The sequence below is a fragment of the Schistocerca americana genome, chromosome 9, assembly GCF_021461395.2.
Source record: "Schistocerca americana isolate TAMUIC-IGC-003095 chromosome 9, iqSchAmer2.1, whole genome shotgun sequence".
NCBI classification, from domain to species: Eukaryota; Metazoa; Arthropoda; class Insecta; order Orthoptera; family Acrididae; genus Schistocerca; species Schistocerca americana.
The window spans coordinates 236,977,479-237,000,036 of NC_060127.1; positions in this window are offsets into that span (position 1 = coordinate 236,977,479).

The window sequence follows — 22,558 nt, forward strand, 5'->3', positions numbered from 1 at the left end:
GCATAATACAGAAGCATGAAAAGAAACTCAACAAGCTTTTCTGTCTGTTTCCTAGTGAAAAGTGTCTTCAGAGTACGTTTAAAAAAAAGCATTCAAACTTTTTTACAAAAGAATTCAGAACTAAACTAACATTATTTTTACACAGAATGAAACGGTCCTGCTGGAAAAAAGGCTGAAGTATAATGTCTCGCCCAAGTTGTCAGACAGAAATGTAATTGAAGAAGTGCTTGTTGATCTTAAAGTTGGCCTTGATAGGAAAAAAATAATGCTTGTCGAATTCGTATTGCTTATGACGTAGCTAACATTTTCATGAAAAACACAGTCCCTATTCATAACGTTACGCATAATGATAGAAAATTGGTCATTTCCATTAATAATAAACTTAAAGAAGCAGAAGCCCTAATTACTAAGTCAGACAAAGGGTGCTCTTTAGTTATTGCTTATAACTCTGAATATATTTCCCAAACCTTAGATTTCTTTAACGAAAATAATATTTCGGAACTACACGAGGATCCGACTCCAGTTTTACAAAAAGGGATCAGGACAATCATCAACAGCGCAAATTTCCTACTCAAACCGTTTCAGAAGAAAATGATCATTAACATGAACCCTCAGCCCCCAAAACTTCGGTCTCAATTTAACATCCACAAACCTAATCATCCGATACGCCCGATGTCTAATAGTATGAATAGTGCATACCATGATCTGGCCAAATTTCTACGTGAAACTCTGAGAAAATCAATCGTTTTTGTGAACAATTTTTCCGTCCCAAATAGTCACACCTTATTCCAAAAAATTAAAGATTTAGAATGCATTTCAGATACCAAGTTAGTTTCTCTCGATACCAAAAATCTTTATACTAACGTCCCCTACAGGAAACGCTTATAATTGCAGAAAAAAAATTTACGTCGGTTCAAAAAAGATATTTCAGATTAACAAATCACAGACTTCATGAATCTCATCTCAGTCGTAGTCAAGTACAACTATTTCGAATTTAATGGACATTTGTACCAGCAATCCGACGGTCTCGCTATGGGAAATCCGTTACCTGGTATCCTCGCTGATATTTTCAACACCCTAGAAGAAAAAGTTTTTAATTGTTTTCCAGCTGCGTCACTAGGCATTCTTTCTTGTTCCAGATACGTTGACGATATTCTAATAATCTACGAAAGACCCGCTGACGGTGTTGATCGTATCTTTAACCTATTCAATGATCTTCATGAGAAAATTTCTTTCACCATCGAATTTGAAAATGAGGCCCGTCAATTAAACTTCCTTGACTTGACGCTTACCATAGAAACAAATAAAATTTCTTTCAGTATTTTTCGTAAAGCGACACACACCGACCAGACCGTTCCTGCATCTTCTACTCATCCGCAATCGCATAAAAAAGCCTTATTTCATTCTGATATTCACCGAGCCATTTCCATCCAACTTCCTAAAGAAAAGTTCAACGACGAAATCAATTTACTAAAAACAATAGCAGTTAACAACGAGTATAAACCTAACATAGTAGATGACGTCCTAAAAAAGAAAACTGCTAAAAGAATTACTACCCTAGGCACTTCTGTTATCGCGTCTAACTCAAAAAAATATTTCTCTATTCCTTTCGTGAGGCCTATCTCTTGTCAGAGCTAACGCATTCTTCGATATAAATACGATTGCAACGTTGCTTTTTCTACCAATAACAATTTGGAAAAAAAAACTTCGTTCATAATTTACATTCTGTTCGTTCCCCTCTAGAAAATTCTGGTGTCTACAAAATTGTCTGCGATAATTGCTCCTCTTACTATATAGAACTGGACGTGCCTTCACCACCAGATATAAAGAACACTTGCTAAGAAAAAATAGCATTAGCCCCCAAAATTCGACTTTCGGCGACCATCTTCTAATTAGAGGTCATTCACCAAAAGCCATCTGCGATAGCAACATGTACAGAAACAAGACGGCAGCCGTAGGAATCGATGTCTACGAAAGGAAGCAGTGATTGAGAAGGGACTGCGACAGGGTTGTAGCCAATCATGGATGTTACTCAATCTGTACATTGACGACGCAGTGAAGGAAGCTAAAGAAAAATTTGCAGTAGGAACTAAAGTTCAGGGAGAAGAAATGAAAACGATGAGGTTTACTGACGATATTGTGATTGTGCCAGAGACAGCAAAGGAATTGGAACAACAGCTGAAAGAAATTGACATTGTCTTGAAATAAGGATATAAGATGAACATCAACAAAAGCAAACCATGGACAATGGCATGTAGTTGAATCAAATCAGGTGAGACTCAGAAGATTAGATTACGTTACGAGACACCTATAGTAGTAGATGAGTTTTGGTACTTGGGGAGCAAAATAACTGATTATGGCCGAAGTAGATAGGATATAAAATGTAGACTGGCAATGGCAAGGAAAGCGTTTCTGAAAAAAAAAATTCGTTATTACTGAAACAGATTCTAGTGTTAAGAATCCTTTTCTGAACACATTTGTATGGAGTGTTGCTATACATGGAAGTGAAATCTGGACGATAAACAGTTTAGATAAGAGGCTATTGAAATGTCATGTTAAACAAGAATGCTGAAGATTAGATGGGTTGATCACATAACTAATCAGTAACTACTGAATAGGATGGGGGGAAAAGAAACTAGAAGAAGGGATCGCCTGGTAGGTCACATTCTGAAAAATGCGTGTTCAGATGTGTCAATTCCTAAGGGACCAAACTGCTGGGGTCATCGGTCCCTGGAGTTACACACTACTTAAACTGTTGTTGTTGTTGTAGTCTTCAGTCCTAAGACTGGTTCAATGCAGCTCTCCACGCTACTCTATCCTGTGCAAGCTTCTTCATCTCCCTGTACCTAGTGCAACCTACATCCTTCTGTATCTGTTTAGTGTATTCATCTCTTGGTCTCCCTCTACGATTTTTACCCTCCACGCTGCCATCCAATACTAAATTGGTGATCCCTTGATGCCTCAGAACATGTTCTACCAACCGATCCTTTCTTCTAGTCAAGTTGTGCCACAAGTTCCTCTTCTCCCCAATTCTATTCAATACCTCCTCATTAGTTATGTAATCTACCCATCTAATCTTCGGCATTCTTCAGTAGCACCACATTTCGAAAGCTTCTATTCTCTTCTTGTCCAAACTATTCATCGTCCATGTTTCACTTCCATACATGGCCACACTCCGTACAAATACTTTCAGAAACGACTTCCTGACACTTAAATCTATACTTGATGCTAACAAATTTCTCTTCTTCAGTAACGCTTTCCTTGCCATTGGCAGTCTACATTTTATATACTCTCTACTTCGACCATCATCAGTTATTTTGCTCCCCAAATAGCAAAACTCCTTTACTACATTAAGTGTCTCATTTCCTAATCTAATTCCCTCAGCATCACCCGACTTAATTCGACTACATTCCATTATCCTCGTTTTGTTTTTGTTGATGTTCATCTTGTACCCTCCTTTCAAGACACTGTCTATTCCGTTCAACTGCTCTTCCAAGCCCTTTGCTGTTTCTGACAGAATTACAATGTCATCGGCGAACCTCAAAGTTTTTATTTCTTCTCCATGGATTTTAATACCTACTCCGAACTTTTCTTTTGTTTCCTTGACTGCTTGCTCAATATACAGATTGAATAACATCGGGGAGAGGCTACAACCCTGTCTCACTCCCTTCCCAACCACTGCTTCCCTTTCACTAACTTATGCTCAGAACAACACACACGCCGATGCCGGAGGGAGGACTCGAACCTCCGGCGGGAGGGGTCGCGCAATCCGTGACATGGCTACTCAAACCGCGCGGCTCACATTCTGACACTCAAGGGATCACCAGTTTAGTACTGCAGGGAAACGTGGAGGGTAGAAGTCGTAGAGGGAGACCTAGCAGATTCAGAAGGATGTGTGTTGCAGTAGTTACTCGGAAATGAAGAGGCTTGCAGACGATCGAGTAGCATGGAGAGCAACAGGAAACCAATCTTCGTATTGAAGACCACAACGACAACAGTCAAGAAAGTTTAGAAAAATCTGCTTGAGAGGTAACGATACTCAAATACAAAAGGCCCGTGGTATAGCTAAGAATAACAGCAAGATGATGTGCTTATGCTGAAAACTTAAAATAAGTACTGTAACAATATTATGTATGTTAGCGAATGTCTAGTGTTAAATAATTAATTTGATACATCATAGACACTAAAAAGAAGAATTATACGGAAAAATTAGGTCCTCAAGAAATGCAACATTCTGAAAATGAAGATGAAATTTATCAGAACGTAGGAAACGTTTGAGAAACAATTAGGAAGAGGTGATTGTTGTTTTTTGGATATATTTACGGAATGGATGACAATTTTCACACCAATCTGCGCGAAAAGAAATTAACAACCAACTAGATTCAAGATGTTAAAAAGGAATAATACAAGAGAACAAATTTTCTTAAATTTTCTTAGAAGAGAGATTTTCAGGGAAAAGTTTTGAAACTAGACTGAAAACATCGAAGAGTAGTGTACATCTATCTGTCTGGAAGCTAATCTCTGACAAGTTCGTATTTACTTACTTCTTTTGCTTTGGCCGACAGTTCCTTGTCACTCTCACCAGTTTGAAAACATTCCTGAAGACTGTGACCACAAGTTATTACTCAACACATTGTGCCATGAACGAGTAATGTTACAAGCTAGGCATGCATCTTCTTTTCTAGATAAACGCATAGTCGTTTAATTCACTTAGGAGGCGAATTAAACATCATTACTTCGAAGTTTTCGAAGTTATTCGTATTGGTACAACAAAAAAACTCATGTGAATTGTCAACTGTTGCCAAGTGACATCTGTCACCACCATCATCATCATCAGCCAATTCAATCACTAAATGATGTGGCCTCTTCGAGTCGTGGCTTCAGGTAGGCTTACAGCAGTCCTCTCCAAGTGGGACAGTCTCGGGCAGTTCTCTGCCAGGTGTTACCAGCGGTCTCCTCGATGTCTTTGTCCCACCTGTCTGGGGGTCTTCCTCCAGGCCTCCGGTGCTCTCTCGGACTCCACTCCAGCACTAGCTTCGTCCATCTCTCGTCTTTTCTTCTTGCGACGTGGCCAGCCCACTGCCATTTCGAGGAGCCTACTGTTTCTAAGATGTCGTTAACCTTCGCCACAGACCGGATGTCATCTGCCCTTTTTGCTATCCTTTCTTGTATAGCCCAGCATTGATCTCTCCATGACTCTCTGTGCTGCCCTAAGTTTCCCTTTTGTAAATGAGTTCAGTGTCCATGTCTCGCAGCCATACGTCATCACAGGGAGAATGCATTGATCAAATACTGCTTTCTTCTGATTTACTGGCATTTTTGATCTGAATACTGTCGAATTCTTCCCAAGCTTCATGCGTCGATAGATTTCTGGCCTTATGTCTCCCTTCATATTTATAATCTGTCCTTGACTTTCACGTCTCCAGCTGGGACCCATTTGTTGGACATTACTTTTGTTTTGGAAAGGTTCACGTTCAAGACAACCAGCTGACATTCCGATGCAAGATCTGTAACTAAGTTTTGGAGCTCTGCGAAGTCTTTGGCCAGTAAGGCAATATCATCAGCAAATCTCAAGATGGTAAGCCTTCTTCCATTAATTCTAATTCCCTTACCTTCCTAGCTCAGCTTTGACATAGCCATTTTCAATACAGCAGAGAACAGTTTTGGGGAGATGGGATCGCCGCTATTTCGGAGGTGCACTTACTATTGGCTCCTTGAAATAAAAGCACCATTCGTTCTTGGCACAACTTCTGAAACTACAAAATGTTGTCGAATAATACGTATACTGTATTATTCGAGCCGAAATGGAATCCTGTAGAAAGATTAGTATTTTAAGCCATGCTAAATTATTGTATTATTACGAGCGGTTTTCAATAACTAATGCAACACATTTTTATCTCGGCCAGTTTCGGCTCAAAAAAATTAGGAATTTGTTGTAGGGCATTGTGGAATGACCCAGCCTCAGCTCCTACAGTTACGTGAAATTCCGGTAGTTGGCGGCGCTAAACCTGGCCTCCAAATTGGCGTCTGTAACGGAAGTTGTAATATTATTGGGATTTCCGTAGTATGAAAGTGTGAGTACCCTTGGAAAGGCATTCAGCTATCTGCATATTAAATGATCAACTTATGAGATGAGACCAGTTCTTTGAGAGACATTTCTTTTATATAATTTGATGACGATGATGATGAGTCCCATACTTCTTTACAGAGCGTAGGGGAGCGACGCGGGAGAACCGCGCCGCCTTACTAGGCAACGTCCTAGCGGAGGTGGTTTGCCATTGTCTTCCTCCGACCGTAATGGGAATGAATGATGATGATGAAGGCGACACAATAACACCCAGTCATCTCGAGGGAGGAAAAATTCCTGACCCGCCGGCAATCGAACCCGGGACCCCGTGCTCGGAAAGCGAGAACGCTACCGCGAGACCACGAGGTAACTGTAAATATGCGCATCTAGCGCTGACGCTAATACATCGATTGCGCAGTCAAAGAAACATTTTAACAGAAGCTGAACTGACGTTCCGCTTCGTTCTAAATAAAAGATGACAGTAAAAAAACCTTTGTAGACTTCAGATTTCAATGTACTTCTGATTGTAATGTGAAAACTTAAAGAAGGTCGACTTTAAGCTATAAAAGTGAGCGGTCTTGCCAGCGTGCATACAACATTATTAATTAATAAAATTCGAGTAGTTTATGTTCGAAACTGTAAATCGGCAAGTTATTGTCATGAAGGTGTTGAACAGTGCAAGAATTGAAACTTCCTGGCAGATTAAAACTGTGTGCCCGACCGAGACTCGAACTCGGGACCTTTGCCTTTCGCGGGCAAGTGCTCTACCATCTGAGCTACCGAAGCACGACTCACGCCCGGTACTCACAGCTTTACTTCTGGCAGTATCCGTCTCCTACCTTCCAAACTTTATAGAAGCTCTCCTGCGAACCTTGCAGAACTAGCACTCCTGAAAGAAAGGATACTGCGGAGACATGGCTTAGCCACAGCCTGGGGGATGTTTCCAGAATGAGATTTTCACTCTGCAGCGGAGTGTGCGCTGATATGAAACTTCCTGGCAGATTAAAACTGTGTGCCCGACCGAGACTCGAACTCGGGACCTTTGCTTTTCGCGGGCAAGTGCTCTACCATCTGAGCTACCGAAGCACGACTCACGCCCGGTACTCACAGCTTTACTTCTGCCAGTATCCGTCTCCTACCTTCCAAACTTTACAGAAGCTCTCCGGCGAACCTTGCAGAACTAGCACTCCTGAAAGAAAGGATACTGCGGAGACATGGTTTAGCCACAGCCTGGGGGATGTTTCCAGAATGAGATTTTCACTCTGCAGCGGAGTGTGCGCTGATATGAAACTTCCTGGCAGATTAAAACTGTGTGCCCGACCGAGACTCGAACTCGGGACCTTTGCCTTTCGCGGGCAAGTGCTCTACCATCTGAGCTACCGAAGCACGACTCACGCCCGGTACTCACAGCTTTACTTCTGCCAGTATCCGTCTCCTACCTTCCAAACTTTACAGAAGCTCTCCTGCGAACCTTGCAGAACTAGCACTCCTGAAAGAAAGGATACTGCGGAGACATGGCTTAGCCACAGCCTGGGGGATGTTTCCAGAATGAGATTTTCACTCTGCAGCGGAGTGTGCGCTGATATGAAACTTCCTGGCAGATTAAAACTGTGTGCCCGACCGAGACTCGAACTCGGGACCTTTGCCTTTCGCGGGCAAGTGCTCTACCATCTGAGCTACCGAAGCACTACTCACGCCCGGTACTCACAGCTTTACTTCTGCCAGTATCCGTCTCCTACCTTCCAAACTTTACAGAAGCTCTCCTGCGAACCTTGCAGAACTAGCACTCCTGAAAGAAAGGATACTGCGGAGACATGGCTTAGCCACAGCCTGGGGCACTTGCCCGCGAAAGGCAAAGGTCCCGAGTTCGAGTCTCGGTCGGGCACACAGTTTTAATCTGCCAGGAAGTTTCATATCAGCGCACACTCCGCTGCAGAGTGAAAATCTCATTCTGGAGTGCAAGAATTGTTTTTAACGAAGGAGAAAAGTAATGACTAATTTTTGACAAAAACGTGAAGCAACGAGACAGCACAGGACAGGCTGAAATCTGATCGCACCATACAGTTAGAAAAGTACTTATGTAAGCTATACTGTTTATGAGCCCTAATTTGCTAGTGAGAATTGTTTGAATATATTTAGTGTTTACCAGATTTCTTATTCTGTTCTTTTCCTTTATTTTTGTTTTTTACCTCCATGTCATATTATTTTTGTAAGTATGAAACAGCCCTTACTACAGCAGAGAATACTGCGGCATCCTGGTCGTAGACACAAGGCCGCTCCTTGTCTTCTATACAGCTCACAGCTGCCCCATTTATTAATGATTTCATTTGCAAATGCAATTTTTTTTATTGTTCACTGTTAAAGATCCCTTAGGTGATTATAAATCTCATACTGATTACGTAAAGAAATCCGGGTTGTTCTTTTCCAAATAACAGAAGTCTTTGCGTAATCAGAAACTAGCCTCCTTCTGACAACGATCAGGAGCCGACCAGAAGACGGACGTCTTCGACCGCTTTCGTATTTCCTGTGGCAAACTGGGAACACGACATTCTAGTATTAAACACTATATATATATATATATATATATATATATATATATATATATATATATATCAGATTAAAATTGAAAAAAAAAATTCAAATATATTTAACCTAATTTTTTATATCATACTAAAAGGTGCGTCATCGGGTTTCTTCTGGAGCACCGCAGGCTCTTGCAGAATGTTGACTGAAGTGAACAAAAGCACAGTGAGTAGTTGGTCGAGGCGTGTGCCACCGTCGCAGCGAGGTCGCGCACACCTGTCCGACATGCCGCGTGGCGGCCGGTGAGTCCTGCAGCTGTGCGGACACTCCCATTGGAGGTGACGACGGACCACAACCGAACACCCCACTGATCAGCGGGACTGCTCTGTTGGCAGTGCTGACACACTCGACCGCCAGTTGGACTACGCAAAGGTGTCTGTCCAGACCTCGCACCTTCCGCCTTCCATCCGCCTGGCCTAATGGAGGAAGCACTCCACAGGAAGCAGTGCGTGGATGAGGGGACAGTTTGTTGATGCAGTAAGACTTTGGCTCCTACGTCGACCAGTAGGGTGGTACCGTACGGCCATACACGCCCTCCCAATAACGCCGTAGCTCTGAACGGAAATTATCTCGAAGAACAGGATTCGTCAGCCAAAAGAGCGGGGAATAATATGGCGTACTGGAAGCAGAATAAAACCAACCTGCTTCCAGAAGAAATGTGATCCATTTAACGTCCCTCACATTATTCTTATTACTTTTTGTTGTGTACATAGTTCTGCATAGTCAGCGCGTACACAACTTTCCCACTAGAGCGCGCCCCGTTAAGCACAACAGCGCAGGCGCAGCGCTCGTCCGTCTCCGCACTGTGAGATGGCGCTGCCTTAGAGACGGACCAAATTCTGCTTCCACCGATCCACGTATTAATATGTAACGCAGCCAATGAGATTGCTGCTAACATAGAACCTTTTCTCCTCGCGGATCACATTCGTGCAGTGATACCTGAAGGTGTGAGGTATTATAACAAGTGTACAGACCTCCGATTAGTCAGTCTGCATTAGTCTGTAATCAAGTTTCAGTCTGCGCCTAATAAGATTATCATATTCCTGTACGTAGCCATGAAGATAAATGTATAGACACTTTGTCAAGTATAAGAGATATGTGAGAATAAGATTAACGTACCAAGACCAAAGGAACTTCAGATTGTCAATTGTAAACAGCATCCAAATCAAGTTACGTAATGTCTATGATTTTTATTATTTTAGTAAATGTGTGTGAAAATTAATCAAGTTCTGTTTAAAGTTGGTCACCGTCAATCTGCTACTCTAAGTGTGCAAGTGGCATTTCTATCGTCTGACCTAACGGCAGAAGATAAACACGCCACGATAAGACCACGAGACATATTGCTGACACTCGCCTACTTCGTTAGAGCAACAAGTCAAATAATCTGATGGTGTGTGTACCGAAGGTCTTACAGTGCACACACCACACTTTTGTAGCTAGTTTGACGAACGTCATAGACTACAGTTTAAATATGGCAAATAATGTGAAACAGATTGTCTAATATCAAATAAGCAATGAGATGTGTCTCATTGTCATTCCGAGAAACGTGTTAGAAGACAAATTGATTAAACTCGGTCCCAACAGGTTCCGGAAGACCCAATGGTTACCGACCGACCGCCGTCTCATCCTCAGAGGATAGGCGTCACTGGATGCGGGTATGGAGGGGCGTGTCGTAAATGAAAAGTAAACAAAATATATGGTCAATATCTGAGGCCAGAAGAGCTCCTAAAGACCTAAAGATCGATGGGAAATGCTTCAAAAGAGTGTCCTCTTTTAACTACTTGGGAGCTTTAATAACAAACTGTATTGGAAAGACTATAAAGGAAAGAATACAAGCAGGAGACAGAGTTTACTTTGCAAATATGCAGCTTTTCAGAAATAGCCTTGTTACAACAAAATCAAAACTGCTAATATATAACTCTCGAGGCCGGCCAGTTATGACATCTGGGTCAGACATATGGACGCTGACAGAAGACGATAAAAATGCACTAAGAACCTTTGAGCGGAAAATACTAAGCAAAATCTATGGTCCAGTAAGGGAGGAAGAAGGCTGGAGAATACGCTACAACACCGAATTATAAATTTTAATACAAGGTAGGGACGTGGTAAAATTTCAGAAATTACAGCGAATACGATGGCTAGGACACGTGGAGAGAATGGGAGAGGATAGAATCCCAAATAAAATAATGAAAGGTGTGATCCATTCAGCTAGACGAAAAGGGAGACCTAGAAGAAGATGGTTTGACAACGTAATAATGGATCTCACCAGCATGGGACTCTGGGGGTGCAAAGGAGCTGCAAACAACCGAGAAATGCGGAGGAAAACCACTGAAGAAGCCAAGGCTCAGTAAGGGCTGTAGCCCTACCGAAGAAGAAGAAGAAGAAGAAAAGTGGCGTGTGGTCAGCACATCGCTCTCCCGGCCAGTTTTCGTGGCCGGTGTGGCTACTTCTGGGTCAGGTAGCTGCTCAGTTGGCCTCAAAAGGGCTGAGTGCATTCCGCTTGCCAACAGCGCTCGGCAGACCGGATGGTCACCCACCCAAACGCTAGCCTAGCCCGACAGCGCTTAACATTGATGATCTGACGGGAAAGCGTGTTACCACTGCGGCTAGGCCGTTGGCTCATAAGACAGATTCATACTACACTCCTGGAAATTGAAATAAGAACACCGTGAATTCATTGTCCCAGGAAGGGGAAACTTTATTGACACATTCCTGGGGTCAGATACATCACATGATCACACTGACAGAACCACAGGCACATAGACACAGGCAACAGAGCATGCACAATGTCGGCACTAGTACAGTGTATATCCACCTTTCGCAGCAATGCAGGCTGCTATTCTCCCATGGAGACGATCGTAGAGATGCTGGATGTAGCCCTGTGGAACGGCTTGCCATGCCATTTCCACCTGGCGCCTCAGTTGGACCAGCGTTCGTGCTGGACGTGCAGACCGCGTGAGACGCCGCTCCATCCAGTCCCAAACATGCTCAATGGGGGACAGATCCGGAGATCTTGCTGGCCAGGGTAGTTGACTTACACCTTCTAGAGCACGTTGGGTGGCACGGGATACATGCGGACGTGCATTGTCCTGTTGGAACAGCAAGTTCCCTTGCCGGTCTAGGAATGGTAGAACGATGGGTTCGATGACGGTTTGGATGTACCGTGCACTATTCAGTGTCCCCTCGACGATCACCAGTGGTGTACGGCCAGTGTAGGAGATCGCTCCCCACACCATGATGCCGCATGTTGGCCCTGTGTGCCTCGGTCGTATGCAGTCCTGATTGTGGCGCTCACCTGCACGGCGCCAAACACGCATACGACCATCATTGGCACCAAGGCAGAAGCGACTCTCATCGCTGAAGACGACACGTCTCCATTCGTCCCTCCATTCACGCCTGTCGCGACGCCACTGGAGGCGGGCTGCACGATGTTGGGGCGTGAGCGGAAGACGGCCTAACGGTGTGCGGGACCGTAGCCCAGCTTCATGGAGACGGTTGCGAATGGTCCTCGCCGATACCCCAGGAGCAACAGTGTCCCTAATTTGCTGGGAAGTGGCGGTGCGGTCCCCTACGGCACTGCGTAGGATCCTACGGTCTTGGCGTGCATCCGTGCGTCGCTGCGGTCCGGTCCCAGGTCGACGGGCACGTGCACCTTCCGCCGACCACTGGCGACAACATCGATGTACTGTGGAGACCTCACGCCCCACGTGTTGAGCAATTCGGCGGTACGTCCACCCGGCCTCCCGCATGCCCACTATACGCCCTCGCTCAAAGTCCGTCAACTGCACATACGGTTCACGTCCACGCTGTCGCGGCATGCTACCAGTGTTAAAGACTGCGATGGAGCTCCGTATGCCCCGGCAAACTGGCTGACACTGACGGCGGCGGTGCACAAATGCTGCGCAGCTAGCGCCATTCGACGGCCAACACCGCGGTTCCTGGTGTGTCCGCTGTGCCGTGCGTGTGATCATTGCTTGTACAGCCCTCTCGCAGTGTCCGGAGCAAGTATGGTGGGTCTGACACACCGGTGTCAATGTGTTCTTTTTTCCATTTCCAGGAGTGTATATACTGGTTAGCTATATGCAGGTCTGACATTTATGTCTCATAAGACAAATTCTAGCATTTGTAGACTTAGAGAAAGTTTTTACAATGTTGACTGGAATACTCTCTTTCAAATTCTAAAGGTGCCAAGGGTTAAATACAGGAAGCGAAAGGCTATTTACAATTTGTACCGAAACCAGATGGCAGTTATAAGAGTCGAGTGGCATGAAAGGGAAGCAGCGGTTGGAAATGGAGTGATACAGGGTTGTAGCCTCTCCCCAATGTTATTCAATCTGTATATTGAGCGAGCAGTAAAGGAAACAATAGGAAAATTCGGAGTAGGTATTAAAATCCATGGAGAAGAAATAAAAACTTTGATGTTCGCGATGACATTGTGGTTCTGTCGGAGACAGCAGAGGACGTGGAAGAGCAGTTGAACGGAATGGATAGTGTCTTGAAAGGAGGATATAAGATGAACATAAGAAAAAGCAAGACGAGAATAATGAAATGTAGTCGAATTAAGTCGGGTGATGCTGAGGGAATTAGATTAGGAAATAAGATACTTAAAGTAGTAAAGGAGTTTTGCTATTTCGGGGGTAAAGTAGTAGACAGGATATAAAATGTAGAGTGGCAATGGCAAGGAAAGTGTTTCCGAAGAAGAGAAATTTGTTAACATCGAGTATTGATTTAAATGTCAGGAAGTCGTTTCTGAAAGTATTTGTATGGAGTGTGGCCATGTATGGAAGTGAAACATGGACGATAAATAGTTTGGACAAGAAGAGAATAGAAGCTTTTGAAATGTGGTGCTACAGAAGAATGCTGAAGATAAGGTGGGTAGATCACATAACTAATGAGGAGGTACTGAATAGGATTGGGGAGAAGAGAAATTTGTGCCACAACTCGACTAGAAGAAGGGATCGGTTGGTAGGACACGTTCTGAGGCATCAAGGGATCACAAATTTACCATTGGAGGGCAGCGTGGAGGGTAAAAATCGTAGAGGGAGACCAAGAGATGAATACACTAAGCAGATTCAGAAGGACGTTGATTGCAGTAAGTACTGGGAGATGAAGGAGCTTCCACAGGATAGAGTAACATGGAGAGCTGCATCAAACCAGTCTCAGGACTGAAGACAACAACAACAACAAGACAAATTCATACTATATACTGATTGGCTACATGCAGGTCTGACATTTATGTCCTTTAGAAAACTTGGAAATTTGTGTTAAGTTGCTATGGGATCAAACTGCTGACGTCATCGGTCCCTAGGCTTACACACTACTTAATCTAACATAAGTAACTTACCGCAAGGACAACACGCACGCCCATGCCCGCCGGAGGGATCGAGCCTCCGACGGGGGGGACCGCGCGAACCGTGGCAAGGCGGCTGAGACCGCGCGTCTGCTCCGTGCTGTAGTATAATAAATATGTAATGTACTGAATTGACTGTGAGAAAGCTGGAAAAGACGTTATCTGAGAGACTCTATGATAATTATATCGTTGACTCGGAATATTAATCTCTCTGTGGTTTACTCGTAACTAAGGGTAACTAGAGTTTTCTGTTCGCTTCTTTTGATGTTATGTGGAGAAATGTACAAGAGACACAATAAACCGTTATTATTTCATGAGAAGAAAGGTGAGCATCACGACCTTTATTAGTATCTTTGGAAGTACTGAAATAGCAGAATTGTTTCAGATTGAATGCGACGTGTACGGGAAGAGACGTGTATGAATAGTTGCTAAAAATATCCAGCCGTCTCTCCCAAGACTCTTCATACGCGCAACAAACAGTAATTCTTTTAACAGCACTATCAGACACAATTTCACCATGTCGTTACGACCTTTTACTGCGACAACAATACATCGACAACAGACAAAGAAAAAATAGACAAACACATAAAAGACTCTACCACAGTGCGGCCTGTAATTTCGTCAGGCGACCTACACGGATAAGATAAATTAGTGCAAAAACATTAAGTAAGGGATTTTAATGCCTGTAGGATAATATCTTTAAGTACAGGAAATCCCATAAAATACGGCGTCCGCGTGCGGTAGGCGAGTGTTCAGTGACATTGACAGCTAGGCTGGGGACGCGGGTTCGATTCCCGGCAGTAGAACTGGTACAGGATGCACTCAGCGTCGTGATGCGAACTGAGGAGCACCCCGTCCGATTAGCAGCGGTTCCAAGGTCTAGAAGCGGGACAACGGCCGGCAGAGCGGTGTCTTGACCCCGTGACCCTTGTAGTGCACGCGGTGACGTCGTTGGCAGAGGGTGACACGGCTGTCGGTCGTCGGCAATTGGCCCGTCTCTGGGCACAGCACGGCTATTTACCTTAAAAAACGGGCGGTTGGCTGTTCTAGGCAACAGTGCAGCGACGCAAATATAAAGAGTTTAACCGTGAAGCACGGGACCGGTATGTATCACACTTGGCGCACACTTTCGTCACATAATTCATATTAAATGATTAAACTCTCTCTGTTTTTACAATGCCTGTTCCTTTGATGCGATAGAACGGGCGTTGTAAAAATAAATATTTCGACGTAGACGGGCAAATAACTACAGTACAAATGCTGAATACGTTTATCTCATTAGCCCCGTTGCAGAAATTCCAAAGCAATGGCTAGGAGGACGCGCGGTACCGGAATCCTAAAAATAATTGAGATGGGCGAAGTAGAGAGAACTTAAAATGGAGACTAACAATGGTCAGAAAAGAGTTTCTGAACGAAAGGAGTTTGTTAATATCGAATATAGATTTAAGTGTTAGGAGGTCATATATGAAGGTATTTGTACGCAGTGTCGCCATGTATGGAACTGAAACACAGATGGTTAACAGTTTGGACGAGAAGACAAAATAAGCTTTTGAAATGCTTTGCAACAGAAGGATACTGAAGATTATGTCGGTAACCAATGAGGAGGGGCTGAACAGAACTGGCAAGAAAAGAAATTTGTGGCACTACTCGACTAAAAGAGGGCATGATAAGGACACACTGTGAGAAGTGTGGATTTAACCGCTGCATACGATACTGTGTGGAGGCATGGACTTCGTAGCAAGATACTTGAGATTATCCCTTGCCAGACCTTGTACAAATTACTAAGTGATATGCTCACCAATAGAACCCTTGAAGTTCACCTAGAAGGAAAGAAGAGTCGCGCCATTGTTTCAAAGAACAGCTGACCACAAGGTTCTGTATTGGCACCATTACTTTTCAATGTGTACATAAGCGACAAACCAACAACAAATGCGTGGAGGTTCTGTTACACAGGTGACATGGCCCTGGCTGTGCAACATGAAAGTTTTGAACAGTGTGAAAACTCCCTTAACCAAGACCTCGGAGTAATGGATAAATATTTCAGATCTTGGAGATTAATTCCTAACCCAATAAAGTCAGAAGATAGAGTGTTTCATTTAAACAACCAACAGGCAACCCGATCCCTTGCGTTACCTTTGCTGGTAGAAAGTTAAAGCATAACCCAAACCCAAAATATCTTGGTATTAAATTGGATAGATCGCTTACATTCAAACCACACCTAATAGATACTGCTGCTTTTAGCTTAAAATTGATTATGGCATACTACAAGAAACGGAACAATCCTCTGGCAATAACATTTGTAGATTTTAAGAAGGCATATGACTGTCTCCACAGACCTTCAGTATTAAAAATTTTAAGAAATCTACGACTCCATGAAAACTAATTAAAATAATACAACTAACTCTAACCAACACCAAATCAAAAGTGAAATTTAGAGGAGAAATTACGGAACCATTCCTCATAAAAACAGGCTTAAGACAAGGTGACTGCCTATCACCATTACTGTTCAACTGTGCGCTGCAATACATAATGAGAGACTGGTATAAGGACAATCCAATGATGATAAGAATTGGAAGTGCAAAAGATTATATTAGCTTAAACTGCTTGGGATTCGCTGATGATCTTGCTCTCCTAGCCAACACAGTTCGAGAAGCCAAGCAACAAGTGAAATCACTACAAGAAATAGCAGAGAAAGTAGGCCTTAGAATATCATTTCAAAAAACGGAGATTATGCTAACTGATCCACCACTTGCAAACAAAATTACAATAGGAGAACAGGAAATCAAAATTGTTGATAAATTTAAATATTTAGGCGAAATAATAACATACAATCTAAACAAGAAGCCATCATGGCAGAACAGAATAAAAAAAACTGAACAACGCAAATTGCATTACCAAAACTACATACAACAAAAAAGCCTATCTATAGATGCAAAATTAAAACACTATAAAACAGTTAAACAACCAGAAATAACGTATGCAGCTGAAACTTTCTTCAAAACAACTAATACAGCAGAAATTGACAGAATACTAAAAATAGAAAGAAGAATAATTAGGACATGTATAAATAAACAGTATAAAATAAATGGACATTGGAGAATAGCATCAAATGAAACAGTATATAAGAAAATAGAACCAGTCATGAGCACAATCAGGAAGAAACGCATCTCATTCTTTGGACATCTGATGAGAACTCCAGAAAACAGAATTAGTAAAAAAATAATACAAAAATTGTGGAATAGCAAGAGCGACATTAAATGGATCACAGAAATTAAGGAAGATATAAAAGAACTTCAAATTACAGTAGATGACCTAAAAAAACAAGACATAGAAAACAAGAATGCTGCAAGACCCGCAAACCAGACTACAAATCAATATCAATAAAAGGAGTACAGGAAGAGTGGTCTCATATGAATAAAGAAAGAAAATATCTGAAAAAATGAAGAAATATTGGGCAGACAGAAGAACAAAACACCTTTCATATAATAACAGACTCTAATAATTATATTACGTAAATATCATATTTTTGTTGAGCCAAATTGTATCCCTGTGTAACAACTTGTTTACAACTTTGTATTTTTGACTAGAGTGGTCCACTGAAGGCCATAAAATAAATAATAAGAAGATACTGCTGCTAAGATACGTACAAGAAATAATATTATCCAAAAGCTCGCCAGTACTAGCTGGGGAGCTAATGTACGTACTCTGAAGATTTCTTCTGTAGCGCTGGTATACTCTGTTGCGGAATATTGCAGCCCTATTTGGCTTAACAGCAGCCACACGCCTAAAGTGGATAATCAACTGAACAATACCATGAGAACCATTACTGGGACCATTAAATCCACCCCACTACCTTGGCTACCTGTTCTCTGCAGGATAGCTCCACCACATCTTAGGCGGCAAACCACCTTAGTTAATGAATGGCGTAAAATCTCCTCCAATACTAACCTTCCAGTCCATCAGGACATTGCCTCAAATCTTTCCCGACTAAGATCTAGAAGACCACCATGGAGAAAAGCTCAAAACCTTATAGCTACGTCTTCCGATGCTATGGATTCATGGAAAAATGAATGGTCTCAGACTGGGCTATCCAAGAACTGCAATGAAATATCATCTGGTGGAAACCTACCTGGTACAGACCTGCCAAGAAGAACTTGGGTTATACTCAACAGACTCAGAACTGATCATGGCAGAAGTGGCGAGATGCTCTGTAGATGGGGCATACGAGATTCACCACAGTGCGATTGTGGACATCCAGAGCAAGCGATCCAGCACATCATTCAGGAATGTCCTAAACGTGCGTTTAAAGCACCCATTCGAGAACGTTATGCAGCCTCCCCTGCAGCCGTCGAGTGGATGGAAAACCTAGACATAGAACTTTAAAGAGACTCTATAGATTCCATATATGTGATTGCTGAATGACCTTATAGCAACAATTTCTATATGATAATTTTATCTTATCTATGACAAAATATCTTATTGTAACAACCTGTGTATGCCTACTTTATCCTTAATTGAATGTCCATAAGACGAGACATTATTTATGTGTTAGAATGTATGTTGATTTTATCTTTATCAGTCTGTATGTGTTTAAATATGAAACCATTTGTACTTGAAAACCACATACGCTAAATAATAATAACTGTGAGAAGTTAAGGAATTTTGCCAATGTAGTAATTGAGGGAAGCGTGAAAGGTAGTGAGGGGGAGGGGGGAAATTGTAGAGTGAGACCGAGAGATGAATACAGTAAACAGGTTGGAATGGACGTAGGTTGCATTAGTTGTTCACAGATGAGGCTTGCATACGCAGGAGCATCACGGAGAGATGCCTCAAAGTAGTCTCACGACTGACGTGTGTTGTGTACGACTTTTTACGCCACAGTAAGGAGAGGTACATTGCAGAGTGTATAAAGGCACATTTGCATGCCGAGCTTGAGTTTCCGCGGAAACGCGAAATATTAATTAAATAAATAATCAGTGACAAATAAATAAAGCCTATGGCACACAACTGCAGCGCTGTGTCGCTGATAAAACAAAAGCACAATTACGTTACTCTTATGTTTGATTAAGAAAGTGAGACCTCTGGTTGAAGTGGTGCGAGAAGCACGTATTTTATTTTATTGTCTGGCACACCGCCATATTTCATGTTATAGAAGAATACTGCGAGTTGCAACCACACTAGGCACTCGATTCTGTAAAGAATTATATTTATAAAAGTAAGTAGGATTGTGAACTGTAGGCTTATTCATTGAATATATCTGATTTAACTAACTGTGTAACTTTTTTATGTTTAGTAGACAATCACCTCTGTACGACGTATTGGTATGGCTGGCAAATTATTGTAATATTGAGATTTAGATTATGAGTCCGCACCTACCGCAGCAGTCTTTGGAAACGGATTAATTACGAAGTCCGATTATTCAGTTTTATTTCACGGTCAACTACGAGTAACATTGCCTTTACGAAAAAGCCATTGTCAAGCGTCTGATAACGAATAATCAAACGTCCACGTTCCAGATAAGCGAACACAATTGCAATCACAATCACCATCATACAGATAGAATAGTTAACATATTTAAAAAAATAACAACAACATATTTTTTTATTTATTTTATTTTATTTATTTTATATTGGCGACTGCGTGCCGGACTTGTTATTTTGTCATTTGTTACATTGTTCTCTTTGTTTCATGTAAAAAATCAACTTTCTGGACCTGGACGTCAATGTATGAGAGATAACAAAATCTGAAGATATTTTCCAATTCTGAAATTTTGCGGGAAGACGCAATGAAACTTCCAGCAAAATAAGGTAAGACGCAGCATCTTTGCATTAGCAGGCTTGACCAGACGTATAATTCAGTGTATTAGCTTTTCAGTAAATTCTGTAGTGTTTCTTTTCTGCATAACAGTTTCAGTGATAAATTTCATTCTCAGTACTTTTCCCTAAACAATAACGTATGCAACAATACCAATACACGAGTGTACAATATGGCCGACTTCTGTACGATATCATGTAACATGGCCAGCAGCCATTACCAATAATCTCAAATTCAGTTTATATTTTTAAATTAACAGACAGCCATTGTTGCTACGAGCGATTCATGCTCAACTACATTTTATTTTAAAATCAGTGTCAAAAATTTTCTTGAAACATATATCACGTGTGGCATGGTAATAACTAGAAAACAATACGCAAAAATGGAACAGCAAGGACGTACTATTCAGGCGCAATCCGACTCGGACGTGAGACAAGTGTTAGAAAATGACTTTACGACAGCAACAGGTAGTGACGATTCATCAAACATTGACGCAAGTGTTGACGAAAATTTTGACAATAGGCCGTCCACTACAAAAATTTCAAAATCTCAATCAGAGCCCATGTTAATGCATGACGTCACGTCTAATGACGCGGCGGGGGCAGAGACCTTGCAAACGGTAAACATTGCCGACATGTTACAAATGCTAGTGAAACAAAACGCAGAAAATATGGCAACCATAAGGAAACAGAACGCCGAAAACATGGCAACCTTAAAGTCACAATTAGAGACACAAAATGAACAGTTAAAAACACAAAATGACGAAATCAAATCTGATCTCATAGCAATTAAGATAGGTAATGACACTTTATGTAAGCGTGTGGAACTTATAGACGCCACACTGACCAAACAGATGACCGAACTCAGTACTAAATTTTCCCAGCTTAATACGAGACAAGAAAAGACAACTGACGTAGCACTTTTACAGACACAAGTAAAAAACCTTAATGTCACGTGTGAAGTTCTTACTGAACAAATTCAAATATATCCTTCAGTACATGACAACCTTGAAAAACGAATTACTGACGTACAGAATAAATTTGACAATGTTGAACAACACCTGACTGACATCTTACAATCAGATGCCACAGCTCATTTTCAAAATATTAATAAAGAATTTCATGATTGGGTTGAGAACAAAGACAAACATTTTGATAGATGCTTACGTGAAAATTTACCAACAATTGTGCACGACTCCGTAGCGCAATACATTACTAATAACAAACAGCTGATCAGTGACGCAGTACAATCCGTCACTGCACCCATGAGACAATTCACCGATCAACTACAGTCTGAATGTAACGAAAATATCAGTCAAAATGTACAGTTCAGAAACCAATATACATTCGAGTATGATACACACATTCCGCACACGACAAATACACAAGAACAAAACACACCACGACTACAACACATACCACGATGTGGAAACACAAACACAAGCTATTACCATGGTAAACCACAGCAACATTATCGTAATTACTCGCCAGCTGAACATACCAGTAATTACAGTGGAATAAATCCATATCACAATGCGAAGGAAGATGAAAGCTTAATGAAACACAGGCAATTTCAGATTTTTATCCCAGAAAAACGAACCATTCATCCGGTGATTTTTCTTAAATCTTTTAGTAACGCATTTCCACGCACTTGGAGTGACCGGAAAAAGATTTCATATATTGTCGGTTACATCCAAGGCGATGCAGCTGTCTGGGCATACAGTCAAGCTGACGTATTTACCACGTACAGTGAGTTTGAGCGTGCTTTTCTGAATAAATTCTGGTCGCAATCCGTCCAGGAGCGACTCAGAAGACAAATTTTAGAACCTGAAACTTTTAACAGTAAAAATGGTAACTTACGCAGATATTTTGAAAAATACTTGAACATGGAACATTTTTTTAGACGAACCAGTCGCAACGCGTGATATACTCCGTGCGTTGAAGGCCAAATTGCCTTTCAACATTAAAGAAAAACTCCTACATATCCCGGATGACGATTCAGATTATTTTTTAACAGCTTTAGATTCGGTTGACATGTTACTTGAAGATCAGCGCTTCGCGCGGCAAAACAGCAGCCACAATGTTTACACTAGTGGTATGCAAAACATGCAGGCTTGCCAACACAATTCTGGCGCGCCCACAGTTGGATACGCGGTACAGCAAAAACAGCAAACTCACATGCCGTCTCAGTACGGAAATCAAAATCAACACGCGTATTCCAATACAAACAATAGTTACAACAGTAATAACATTTCATGCGGCAATCCATACAAAAGGCACCGCGGTAATAACTACAACGGTAACAACGGATACAATGGTAATAACAAAAACACAAACAGAAATAGAAATAATAGTAACTACGAGCCAAGACAGCATCAAGGTTGGACTCGTAACGATCAGTACTTTCATTCAAACTCTGCTTTACCACAGCAGCCACCAGGACAAAATTGGAGCATACCTTACGACCGACAGGTAAGTTATAATGCGCAACAGCAACAACAACCGCAAAAGTTTGGAGATCATAATAGGCAATATCCGAATGTGAATATAATAGAAATGACACCTGATGCACAACCTCAATCTGTGTCAGTACCTAGTACAAATGATAATCCAACAAACTAGAAACAGTCACTACCTTGCCCCAGGTCGTGGCTGAAGAATTCTTGGGGGCCGACTTCAATGTTAATCAGTTATTTGACACCACACTTGAACAACAGAATAATGATATGCCGAGTAATTCTAAAC